The sequence below is a fragment of the Abramis brama genome (assembly GCF_963993115.1).
Source record: "Abramis brama genome assembly, chromosome: 9".
Classification (NCBI taxonomy): domain Eukaryota; kingdom Metazoa; phylum Chordata; class Actinopteri; order Cypriniformes; family Leuciscidae; genus Abramis; species Abramis brama.
The window spans coordinates 11,195,816-11,208,752 of record NC_139971.1 but is presented as its reverse complement, the minus strand read 5'-3'; positions in this window follow the sequence as shown (position 1 = coordinate 11,208,752).

Below are 12,937 nucleotides of genomic sequence, written 5' to 3'. Positions count from 1 at the left end.
GTTCCGTATTTTTGAGAATCAATTCAGTGCAAATCCATGACAGACACATAGCTTCTAATATATAAGAGAAAAAAAAAACCCGACGGTGCGGTAGATACTAATTTCTCCCTCTGTTTGTCTATGATCAGCGTAGCGTTTTTAACATCTTGGAACATCATCAGAGAATGCCCTTTAATTGGTCGTTTCAGTCATTGTGGGTCACGTATTGTAGCAACGATGACGACAAGTGACAACAGCGGGAAATGTAAAAATCACTACCTCCGAGCAGCCGGCGAAAAAGAAAAGAGCACAAAAATATAGAATTGAATGGGAAAATGACTACCCATGGCTGGAATGCGTGAGGGAATACTGTTGTGTTTATTTTTCTTCAAATGCAGTCTAAGCCGATGAGTTTTGAATGTTATATGTTGTATTTGTTTAAGTTAAAAATAAAACGTATCATAAACTAAACAAATCCATGGTTCATTGCTGGCAAAATGATCATGATAGCCTTTCACATCTATGTGGTTCAGTCTTGTATTGTATTGATTGGGCCTACTTTGCTATTCTATAAATATATAGGCCTAATAAGTTGTATAAGTTGTATTATAATATGCTACAATATATGAAATATATTTATCTAAATGTATCAATTAGTTTCCACAATATTCACCAGAAGTCATCATTTCAGGGGTTATTTTTCAAAATTTTCTTCCGTGGGGGCATGTCAACCCACTACCTCGGTGTTTAGAGGATTGCGGGGGATACGGCCGTGGAGGTGGGGGAGGCGGTGCGGATGGTGAGGTAGGCCTGCTTCGTTGTACGAAGTAGCCCGTAATTTTAAGCTGGGTTTTTCGGTCCATTTTGCTGTGTACAATGCGAGAGAAAATCATGTGCAATCGTTAAACTTATAGCTATAAGACAACCACTTTGTAAATGCAACTAGCCTTGATAAGAATACATTACGCAAAATAATTTCAGATACTTCAAGCGAACAGTTGATAGGTTGTTCTAGTATTTATAGAATTTAGATTATTCTAGTATTTATATAATTTAGATAATTTAGAATAATTATCTTACCTTGGTGCGACAGGTTGATTGGTGGCAATCCAAATGCCAGATGAACTTTTTTTCTTTTCTTTTTTTTTTTCTTTTTTTTTCGGATAAATAATGTTGTAGAATGATGACATTCCATCACCAGATGCCGCTGTTCGGACGCATCACACGATTCGGAGGCTTATCACATATATAAAGATTGAAAGGGAGAAAACAGGACAGAGTAACACGGCGGATATCGCTCATATACATTTTTTTGATGACGTTAAGGCGTGTTGTTTAGGCGGCCGCCTTAGTTCCAAAGTGCTACGGGAAACACATAAATAGACGCTGGCACATAGTGCACTATATAGGGAACGATTCAGAAAGTGTAAATATGCTTTCCATTGAGGAGAATGAGATCTGGTTACACATTAGTGTCATGCGAACTGCCGCAGCACGCACACAAGTCTGCTCCAGTCCAGAGACATGATAGCACAGAGCGGATCATATATCGGACCCATTTGAATTCTGCACAGAATGCTATATTTTTAAGCGATATGGAGGAGATTAGGAGGAAACTGCGGCTTTACCAAGCTCAACAGCTCTGGCCAAGCTGTGATATAAACAAAACACTATTGGCTATTTAATAAAAGGGGAGGAGCTTTTCGATATGTGGTATTTCCAGTGGAAATTACGTCAACACATTGACACACCACATAGAAAATCACTTGACTGAATAACTGAATAATTGTAACTTTAATTGCAAGCATTAATCTGCATTTAATTTTTACAATGAAGACTATCCAGTGTTATTTTACATTTGATTACTTTAATTGTTGTAGTATTTCTTACGTGAATACTACTGTTAGACCTGCCTGAAAAACTTCAAATCATGTTTATTTCATTTGTCTCTTCTGTTGTATTTACCTGTGCTATCATTTGCCATTTGTTTAGTTGTTCTTTTTTTATTTACTGACGATTTACTTTCAAAGTTTCAAATATAGCCTCCCTGTGCTGTGTGTAAGTTATTGCAATAAAATGACCCAAATAATCAAAGAATTATGAGATTCTGGGAATTATGGGAGCAGTTTTCCCCATGGTATCGAAAATGGTATCGAATATCAATATTTTTCAAGGTATCATATCAAAGTTAGAAATTCCAGTATCGTGACAACCCTAATAGCACTGATACAGCCCCCAATCAAAGATTTTTTTAAAAAAAGGTGAGTAGCCTACCTGAAAACCATACTTGAGTAAAAGTACAGATACCTTACAGCGAAGATTACTCCATTACAAGTTGCAAGTCACTAATTCTAATACGACTTGAGTAAAAGTCTTACCCCGGTCTCACAGACAAGGCTTAATATAGTCCCAGATTAAAATGCATGTTTGAGCTGTTTGAACTGAAAGCAACTTTCCATTGTTTTGTCTCAAGATGCACACCAGAATTTTTTTTTTTTTTAAGGCACGTTTATAAGGCATAAGGCCGGCATAATCCTGGCTTAATCTAAAGCCGCCTTTCCACTACACACGACATTCGCATTCGATTGTCGCATTTCGCCCCCTGGTGTCATTCGCACGGAACTTTGAAATTGGTCGTGAAGCAACCGTTACCCTTGGCTATTCACAATGGTAAATCCTGGCTTGCCATTGTAAGTGAAAACGGGCCCTATAGTATCTGATTTGAACAGTGCAAAGCTGCAGTCCATAACTGTTCAAAATGTACAAAATGTATATAATAAGCGAGTACAAAGTATTTTCCAAACCATGTTTTTGTCTTATCCTGAATCATTATGGTACACCAAGTGTTTATATTCGGACTCGTCATAAAGACAGAGATAAACAGAGAGAGGTAGCTCCGGCTACAATGTTCTTCCGCAATACGCATGCAGTTCTGTTTATTAAAGGGTTAGTTCAACCCCAAATTAAAATTATGTCATTAATTACTCACCCTCATGTTGGTCCAAACCTGTAAGACCTTCGTTCATCTTCGGAACACAAATGAAGATATTTTTGATGAAATCCAAGAGCAACGACCACTTTCAAGGCCGAAGGTAAAGACATAATTAAAATAGTCCATGTGATTCCAATATCAAGCACTCGCAGTTAAAGCTGCAGTCGGCAAGTCTGGCAGATTGGGTCGACTTAGCCAAAATTTTGAATGTTTACAACTCTCATGCCCCTCCCTCACTACCAGCGAGCACCCTCCCATCGAGGTCGTGCTCGTCAGTGCGTCACTGTGCGTGTGTAGCCTACCTGATTTTCTGTGAACGCGTCCATCTCTTCAGCATCGATCAACACCATGGACTCGGAGGTAGACTGCCCTGGCTAATCTATCCATAGATAGCAATAACCGAGAAATTGGAAGCTTGTTAGTAGATTTTCTCTCCGCCATCACGCTTCATGCAATCTTCAGGCGTGGCGTGTGCATGCGATATTGTAACGTGCGCGAGGGAGGGGGGATCTGTGGCGTGTGCACGACCTGTGATTGACAGTCAGATCTCACACCCTCCTGCGCTGATTGGACCCGATGATCCGGGAGCGGTGGATTTTTGCAAAACAAATAACACGCTCCAGGTGGAGTTAGAAGCTCTTTTTTTTTTTTCTAAAACCACCTTATTTATGTTGTTCTGTCGGATTATAGTGTCAATTTCACTGAATATGATCAAAAAAATGTTGCCGACGGCAGCTTTAAGCTCAAGTGCTCAAAAGGGGCATAACAAGTAAACCATATCCTTCAAAAAGGTTAATTTCAATATGACGAATAAATAAAATAACGTTAAGTAAAATGAAATAGTCACACTTGAACCACAGCCATGTATCCCTATATGCACTCATATTTGCGCAAAGTAGCCCTGTTGACAAGTTTGGGTGAGTAAGGGCAAAAAACACAAGATATACCTTTAATGCCCTGTAGATGACGACAATATCGCTTCTTTTGTAGCAGAAATATACTGCCACAGAAAACGTTACGTGCCATGCAAAATATAATGAGTTACAGTATACATCGCAAATGTACTGGAGTAAAAAATACATATAGTCATTTTAAAAAGTCGAGTAGAGAGTAAAAGTCATTGGAAAAATGATTCATTAAATTGACTCAGAGTCGACTCCTACTTTTGAGAGACAATAACTTTTTTTAGGTGAACTTTCATATATAAAACTTTGCAGGATGTTTTTGTTCACTTAGATCTATGTTACACACAGGGATGGGTAGTATTTCAGATACATGTATTGAAAATACGTATTTGAAATACAAAATACTATTTTGTATTTTGTATTTTAAAGCCTTTGGAAAAAATCAAATGTAATTTGTATTTAAATACATTTAAGATGAGTATTTTTGTATTTTCAAAATACATAAAATACTTTTTGCCAGTCAACCTCTTTATCAGGGTATTGATTTTGTGCATCAACTAGTTCAGACATTCACTAGTTCAGACATTCACTAGCTCAGCACTGGATCAGAGAGGTGAGAATGTCATGATCAATTCTACTTGTTGATTAAAGTTAAAATAGTGCATTATTCACTTCAGTTAACATGAAAGAATAAAAGAGCACAGACAAGTGGGAAAATAGCATTAGCCAATCAGTCTTGACCGGTTGTTGATTTTGATCAACTAGCTTGTCAAATGTGTTTAAAGCATTACTGTATGTTAGGGCTGGGTGATATGATATAGAGTTTGAATTGATGGAACTTTTTCTAAATTGTTTACATAAATAGGCCTATTTGTGGGGTAAGTAAATATCCGTGCAGCTTTTAGTGGGCAGGAATTATTGGAACGTTGGAGTGGAAAAACAAGCACTGATGAATGATACACCACAAAAATCTTCAGCTTTTAGTTTTATTGTACATAAAAAAATAAAAATAAAAAAGGGGTAAATAGTGTCAAATGAATCTAAATTAATTCTAATTTTAAATTGTAGATACACTTTCTAATTTTAATAAACTTATAGAAACAAATAAACTTTACATAAAATAAACATAAAACTACTTAAAGGGGCCATATAATGGTACATGCACTTTTACAAGTTGATTGTACTGAAATGTGTGTTGGCAGTGCCTGTACACAACCATCATAAAATGATAAAAATCCATCCAGTGTTTTTTTTTTTAAATCTTCTTATGTTTTCCCCCATCTCAAATCAAGCCGTTCGATTTTGTGACGTCACAAAATCGCCGCCCTTCCCACGATTGTTGATTGACAGCAGCGTTTCAACACAGACCCGCCCTCGCTCGTGAGCGAGCTGTCAATCATAGCCCGCGCGGACCGGCGCGGTCATTGTTGATACGCTGGAGCACTGTCTATGAGCAGAATGGCTTCTAAGCGATTGTGGTGTTCTGTTCTTGGATGTAATAAGGAACACAGCATCATTTTGATGTTCCTAAATCCGAACCGCTGAAGACACAGTGGCTGAGTTTTGTTTTCGAAGGGAATATTCCCCACGATCAATGTCAATGCTTTCATGTTTGCGCGAATCATTTCACACACCAGACTGCTTTACAAACAAGGTCATTATAAAGCTGGTTTTGCTAAGAAGCTGCTCCTGAAAAAAGGATCGGTACCAACCATTATTTGTGTTCCTGCTGCACCTCCAGAAGAACTGAAGTGTAACATTTATTAACCTTATTATTATTAATATTTATATGAATCTTTGCAAATCGCTAGCACGCTTCACGATGAATGCCGTTTACACTCAGGGTACATTACGGCATGTTTTCTATGTACGATGTTCTCAATATAATTAATAATCCCACGTTTATAATGAACAACGCGTTATGGTTATTGTGTTGCGTTACAAACGGTGTACGCACAGAACAGAGGGGTGGGGTAAGCAAAGCTCATTATCATTTAAAGACACATGCAATTAAACGGCGTGCTGAAAACAGAGCTGTTTTTGACCAGGTAAAATGAGTGTTTTCTTACAATACTAATGAGAATTTTTAATTAAAGTATATTATAAACTTTTAATTTAGACCCTAAAGAATCATATTAGCTTGTACAAAAATGGCATTATATGACCCCTTTAAAAAGCATTGGACTACCTGCAAAAAACAAAACCAAAAAATACTCAAAAGAGTTTGAAATTCAGTTTATTCTGTGGAATCAAAACTGATATTGAGAATTGTGAAACCATGATACTGTTACTGTGAAGTAAAATTGAGATTTTGGTAATATCGCCCATCCATATTCTTTGTTAGATAGCAGAAAAGGTTCCCACAGTTTTACATACAGTATGAATTTTTTAATAGTGTTCACCACAAGTAATAGACTACATTGTAACCAGAAAGAAAGAAAGAAAGAAAGAAAGAAAGAAAGAAAGAAAGAAAGAAAGGGCAGAGATGAGGTTAGGAATGAAAAGTCAGTCGGCCTGTGTAGTTTCTTCATTCACTGTGACCTATGCCTGCACTGGATGGCCAATTTCACATGTATTTTGTGTATTTTCAAAATACAAAATACTGTATTTGTATTTAAATACATTTTTTCACACAGTATTTTGTATTTGTATTTAAATACATTTTTTCACACAGTATTTTGTATTTGTATTTTAAATACATTTCCATGTATTTATGCCCATCTCTGGTTACACACTACATGAAACGTAATTTTCAAAATGCCATAATAGGTGCCCTTTAATAATGTCAGCATCACTTGGCCAGTAAGTACTTTATAGTTGGGCCTCTTCCTAATGCATCCTATAAACGTCTCTGTATGTATTTTTTTTTAACATTCAACCATGAAAATCTATTTTAGTCTATTTTATTTAATAATATTTGCAACTAACTAACACCATTTTATAAGGTTTTGCACAAGGTTTTATATTCTCTGAAACAATTACATGGATTTTCTGCATTATATAGAAAACTGTAAAGTGGCATGCGATATATTTATTCAGCCTCTCTAAGCTGTAATTCTACATAAAGACCACTAGATGGCACAACACAACTGTTAATATTGAATATGTGTCCCTTGTGTCAAACAAAGAGACTTCAATCACAAATCTGACTTTACTGTTCACCATGATTTGATTCCAAAGAGAGTCTTGTGTTAGAAGCAAGAACATCTGAAAACACATTTGCTTGTTGTATCAGATTCTCAAAGTGATCTCTGACTTTTAGACCCCACTTATAAAAGTGTATTAATTAATTAATTAATATTAATATACTTTATATAACATTAAATGTATACAATTATTTAATCTCATTTTATTATAATTCTAAAAATGTCTGCCTTCAGGTTGCACAGAAATCAACCTTTCACTTTTGCAGTGAAATCTTTAATTTGTATTAAAGGTTAAAACGTTAGAATAACTTTTATATTGTTGGTAATATCAATATTTTATTTATTAAATATTAATATAATATTAATATTTAAGATGATAATTTACTGGACTGAAGAAACTTAGGTTTATGTGATTGTCACGCCAAGTAAGACAGCGGATTCAATCGCGAGTTAAAAAAAGAAGTTTATTGATAACAAAGTGATGGAGTAGAAATGAATGGTCAGATGAAGCATGTGCCGGGAAACAGTCTATCTTGGCAGCGCAGGGACGCAGATGGGCAACCCGATCCTCCGTGCAAGGTGAAGGAGCAACCAGAAGTCCAACTCGAACCCACGGGCTCTGTTCCAGGTGTGGTGACACCTCTGGATGAATGCGTGGGCGGAGGGGACCGCAACTTCGGATTCCAGACTTGGAAAAATAGGTGGCTGGTAACCTAAGCTACACTCAAACGGAGAGAGGCCCGTGGATGACACTGGTAACGAGTTGTGCGTACTCAACCATTGAAAGTCGCTGACTCCAGGAGGAAGGATTTTTAGATACCAAACATCGCAACACTCTCTCCAAGTCTTGGTTGGCTCTCTCGGTTTGGCCATTGCTTTGAGGATGATAACTCGAAGACAGACTCCCAGTAACCTACAAAACTCCTGACAAAATTTGAACACAAATTGGGGCCCCCTGTTGGAAACCACGTCCATCTGGAGGCCATGTAAGTGAAAGACGTGATCTACGACAGTCACCGCTGTCTCCTTGGCAGAAGGTAATTTGGGCAAGGGAATAAAATGAGCCGCCTTCGAGAACCGGTCCACTAAGGTCAAAATTACCGTCTTGCCTTGGGAGGGCGGTGATAAAATCTAGCGCTATATGGGACTAGGGTCTCGAAGGGACAGACAGCGGTTGGAGTAACTCATCTGGGGATCGATTAGAAGTCTTACCAGTGGCACAAACCGAGCAAGCCAAAACAAAACTCTGAAAGTCACGAGCAATCAACGGCCACCAGAATCGTTGCTTACCCAAAAAATTGGTACGGTTTACTCCTGGATGACAAGCTACGTTGGAACAATGACCCCACTGAATAACGTCGGACCGTAATTCCTCCGGCACAAACTATCGACTCGGAGGGCAACTGGGCGGAGGCGTTACCCCTTTTAAGGCCGTGTTGACCCTCGACTCGATCTCCCATGTGAGTGTGGAGACAATGAGACAAAAAATATGAGACAAGGCATTGGGTTTGATGTTTTTGGAACCCGGATGGTACAAAATAACAAAATCAAAACAGCCGAAAAAAAGTGCCCATTGAGCTTGCCTGGAGTTAAGTCTTTTGGCGGATCTGATATATTCCAAGTTCTTGTGATTGGTCCAAATGATAAAAGGTACCCCCGACCATTCTAACCAATGACGCCACTCCTCCAACGCTAACTTGACCGCCAACAGCTCTCTGTTACCAATGTCATAGTTATGTTCGGCGGATGATAGACGATGGGACAAAAACGCACAAGGATGCATCTTGTTGTCCGTGGAAGAGCACTGGGAAAGAACCGCACCTACCCCTACCTCTGACACGTCAACCTCCACCACGAACTGACATGACAGATCAGGGGCTATCAAAATGGGAGCCAAACCAAAGCGGCTTTTAAGTTTGGAAAATGCGGCTTCGGCTGCACCAGACCACCTGAACATCGTTCCGGAGGAGGTCAAGGTGGTCAGAGGAGCGGCTAGTTGGCTGAAATTGCAAATACAACTGATAGAAATTGGCGAACCCCAGAAACCTCTGTAGGGCCTTACGGGAATCTGGGCTTGGCCAATCTACCACAGCCTTAACCTTGTCAGGATCCATGCACACTCCCTCAGACGAGATGTAACCTAGGAAAGGAACAGACTGTGCATGAAAAGCGCATCGTTAGTGACTCGACTAGTCAAGACTGTTTTCCAAGATGGCTCCTGCCTGTATACACAATATACTGTCTTTATAAAGTATCTTCTTATTAAACTGTCTGTACACTTACAAAGTTCTCAGTGCTTCGGTTTGCATGTAGGGACCCTCATTATGCTACCGTGTTAGTGTGAGGCTATTTTGAGCCTTGTTAGTGGTATTAACTAGCGATTTACTTTTACTTATTCGATGCCCCATATACTGGCTTTATAAGCTAATCTGTTTTTAGAGATAAAACTCTTTACATTCGATTATCATGAAAACGTATCCCAGAGAACGATCAACTCGGTAACCATGTGTTAATTACCCCTAGGTTAATTTTTCACCGGAATTGTCCTTTAAGTATGGGCAGCCAGTTTAAAATAAATCACATACACACACAATGTTCCTGTTTTTGTTTTTTTACTGTTTTCTAGGGGTTTCTTAATTTTAGACTAGTTGACCAGCACACATTATATGTAATGCAATAGGCCTATCACCATGAATAATAAAGTGTGTTGAGCAGTACTGAAACTTGAATTATGAAGATAGGCATGTGTTTGTGTGTGTCTTGCATTCTCAAAATAATGAGTAATAATATTATATATATATAAAATAATATTTATATATTTTTTTTTTTTGGGGGGGGGGGGGGGGGTTGTCTAGTGGCCCTTGGGGCGGACTAGTTTTCTTTTCCTTTTTTGTTTGTTTGTATATTGTTTGTTCCCCCACTATGTATTACTGCAGCATAAGGATGCTACAGGCCTAGTGTTTGAACAGAGGACATATTTTTGCATGTAATTTACTTTGGATTAACTGAGTGATTCACAAGGTTTTGTTTAATGAATTTAACTTATGGGTTTATTTTGACTGTTTGATTTCTTTGATTTATTTTTGCTTTGTGGTGTAAAGGCTCCTTCTGTTCAGGTAATTTGTGATGAAAGCATCATCGTGTGTGTGTGTGTGATATACCTTTGTGTAAGCCAAAAATAAATCTTGGTTATTTTTCTATTTAATGAACCTGAGTCGTGCTTTGTCTATTTAAGGGTGGGTCATGTGACATAATAATAATAATAATATAATAATTTAGGTTTGAAATAATTGTTATAATTCTGAATGGAATTATTCTGACTAAAATATTGACAATTTAGAGATTTGTTGTTCTTGTTTCACAAAGCAATAAAGCACAACGATCAGGGGCGTAGCACAAGATCCCGGGCCCTATGCATAGGCAGTCCTGATGGGCCCCCATGTTCCTCAAAAAAATAAATAATAATAATAATATGGCCTCTGCACACATGAATCTGTAGACCTAGATATTTATAGCGTAATAACTATTAACTGTAAATGCTTAGAGTAGCCTGATAATTTGTCATGTGTGCACACACATTTCAAACCTCCTTTCAACATTCTCTAGCCTACTTTACTGTGGTTACTAAGTTTAAGCTAAATGATATTACAATTTTTTTTGTATATAACACTCAACGTAGGCTATATAATTGCTAATTATTGCTAATTTTAGATATTATAGCCTATTAATTTAAAATTAAACAGGTTTCAATTTAGGCTATTATAATGGTGTGTTGTGCAAACAGCATTGTTAGTGTACAGTTTATTTATTTAGCCTTTACCTCAGATTACATGTATAACCAAATTATCATCTGAAAGTGTATGTTCTGCTCTTTCAGTGGGTTGTCTCAGTTGATTTTTAGCACTAACGATCGCGGAGATATTCAAGCAGTTTAGCACTACAGATTTCGTGTTCTAGATTGTGTTCACCTTTCTTTGAAAATAAGTCAGTTACCAATTGTTTCCCCTCATTTTGTTTCCTTTCCTTCTAATGTCGTTCCTTTCATTTTGGGGGGCCTGATTTGCCTTGCTTTGAGAAAGACATTTCTACAGCAGAAGTTTGCGCTCCTCCAGATGCTGAACTAACTAACATAAACAAAATGCGTGCAGATGGACTAAACCATTTGGCGCATTAGCAAGGGGTGGGACCAGTCAGTCAATCAACAAAGTTATTCAGCCAATACACTAATTTTACATTTCATCTGACATTCATTATGAAATTTAATTAGTAAATGAAAATATCTAGGTAACATAAAATATATTCCAGACTTTTCAAGGGCCCTCTCTCCCTTTGGGGCCCTGGTAATCAGTACTGGTTTTACCCCCAGTCCGACACCCCTGACAATGATCATCAGCTTTTATTTTTAATACATTTTTCACAAGTGTTTTGGACTTTTGTTTGGATTACTGCTGTAATACACTAAGAGTAATAATATTATTATGATTTTTTTTTTTATTACTATTAGTTTTGAAATTGAAAGAAGATTGCATCTGGCGGGCAAGTCTTACAGAACCTGTGGAGAATGGTGCTCCTGCAGGTCTCCCAGGGCAAAGCGCTAAAGGAATTGCATGAGGGTAGTTCCGACCCAGGGGTTATGCAGAATCCCTGAACTGCGCACAGCGATGGACCTCGCCTTAAGAGCGACGAAAGTCACTGCGCACTCCCTGGGTCGGGTGATGTCCACCTTAGGGGTCCAGGAACGCCATCTCTGGCTGAACCTGGAGGATATGCGTGAGCCCGACAAGGTCCGGTTCCTCAACGCCCCTATCTGCAAGGTCAGCCTTTTCTGTAACACGGTCGAGAACTTTACCCAGCAGTTCTCGGCTGCATGGAAGCAGACTGAGGCAATCAAGCACATCCTGCCCTGGCAGCCAGCTGCTGCTTCCATCCAGTCGCCGGCTGCAGCTCCCCCTGTCTACTTGTCGCCGAGGGTGCCTTCCTGCAATGGCCCCCGCTTGGCCTCAACAGCAGCCTCCACCCAGGCCACAGCGTGGGGCCGGCCACAGGCAGCCCACCCATCCATCCCGTCCAGGCCCCTGTCAAACCAGGCGGTAAGCACAAGAGCAAGCGGCCCTGAGACGGGCAACCGAGAGGCAGAGCAGCTCTTCGGGAGAACTAGCAAATTCAGGCAAGGAAAGCACAGCGAGTGAGGGCAAGGCAAATTAAAACAGTGACGATGGAGGCTTTTATAAACAACAAGGAGTCAGCTGACCAAGCAGGGCGTGCAACCAATCTGGTGTTCTTCCTGGATAATATACATACACACAACTCCCACAATACAAGAAATCACAGAAACAGATAACATAATACGTACAGATAATGTAACATATACACTAGTTACGCAATCATCGCTATTTGACCTTTCTATACCCTGCTTCAAGGTTGTATGTTATTTGCATTTGTCAACTGCAAGCCACTAGTTTATGCTGTCCAAAATCTCAAAGCCATTGATCACCACAACTGAAAGTTCATCACTGACATCCAGTATGTGAAGAGACAGACTCGTGCAGTATAGCTGACTGCCTTTCCAGGGCTGTTGTGCGCAGTGCATCTGCATATTGCCAGTACAGCTATTGATGGAAGTTTCTGACCTGGAGGTCCAGCAAGTTTGAAAATGCTTGCACTCATTTACAATGTTACCACAAGACACCATTGCATCCAAGATTTTGGAAATGGCACAATTTTTCCATGTGCAGGGTACTCAATTGCTTACAATGATAAAACTTTGATGCTATACAGAGATGTGATGGGCATGAGAATTTTGAAATTAGATATATTGGGGTATAGTTTTGCAATTGTGATGTGTGATTTTCAATTTAATCAGCCAGCATAATTTTATTTACATTTATTACAAAAAAAATATATAACATTTAAAC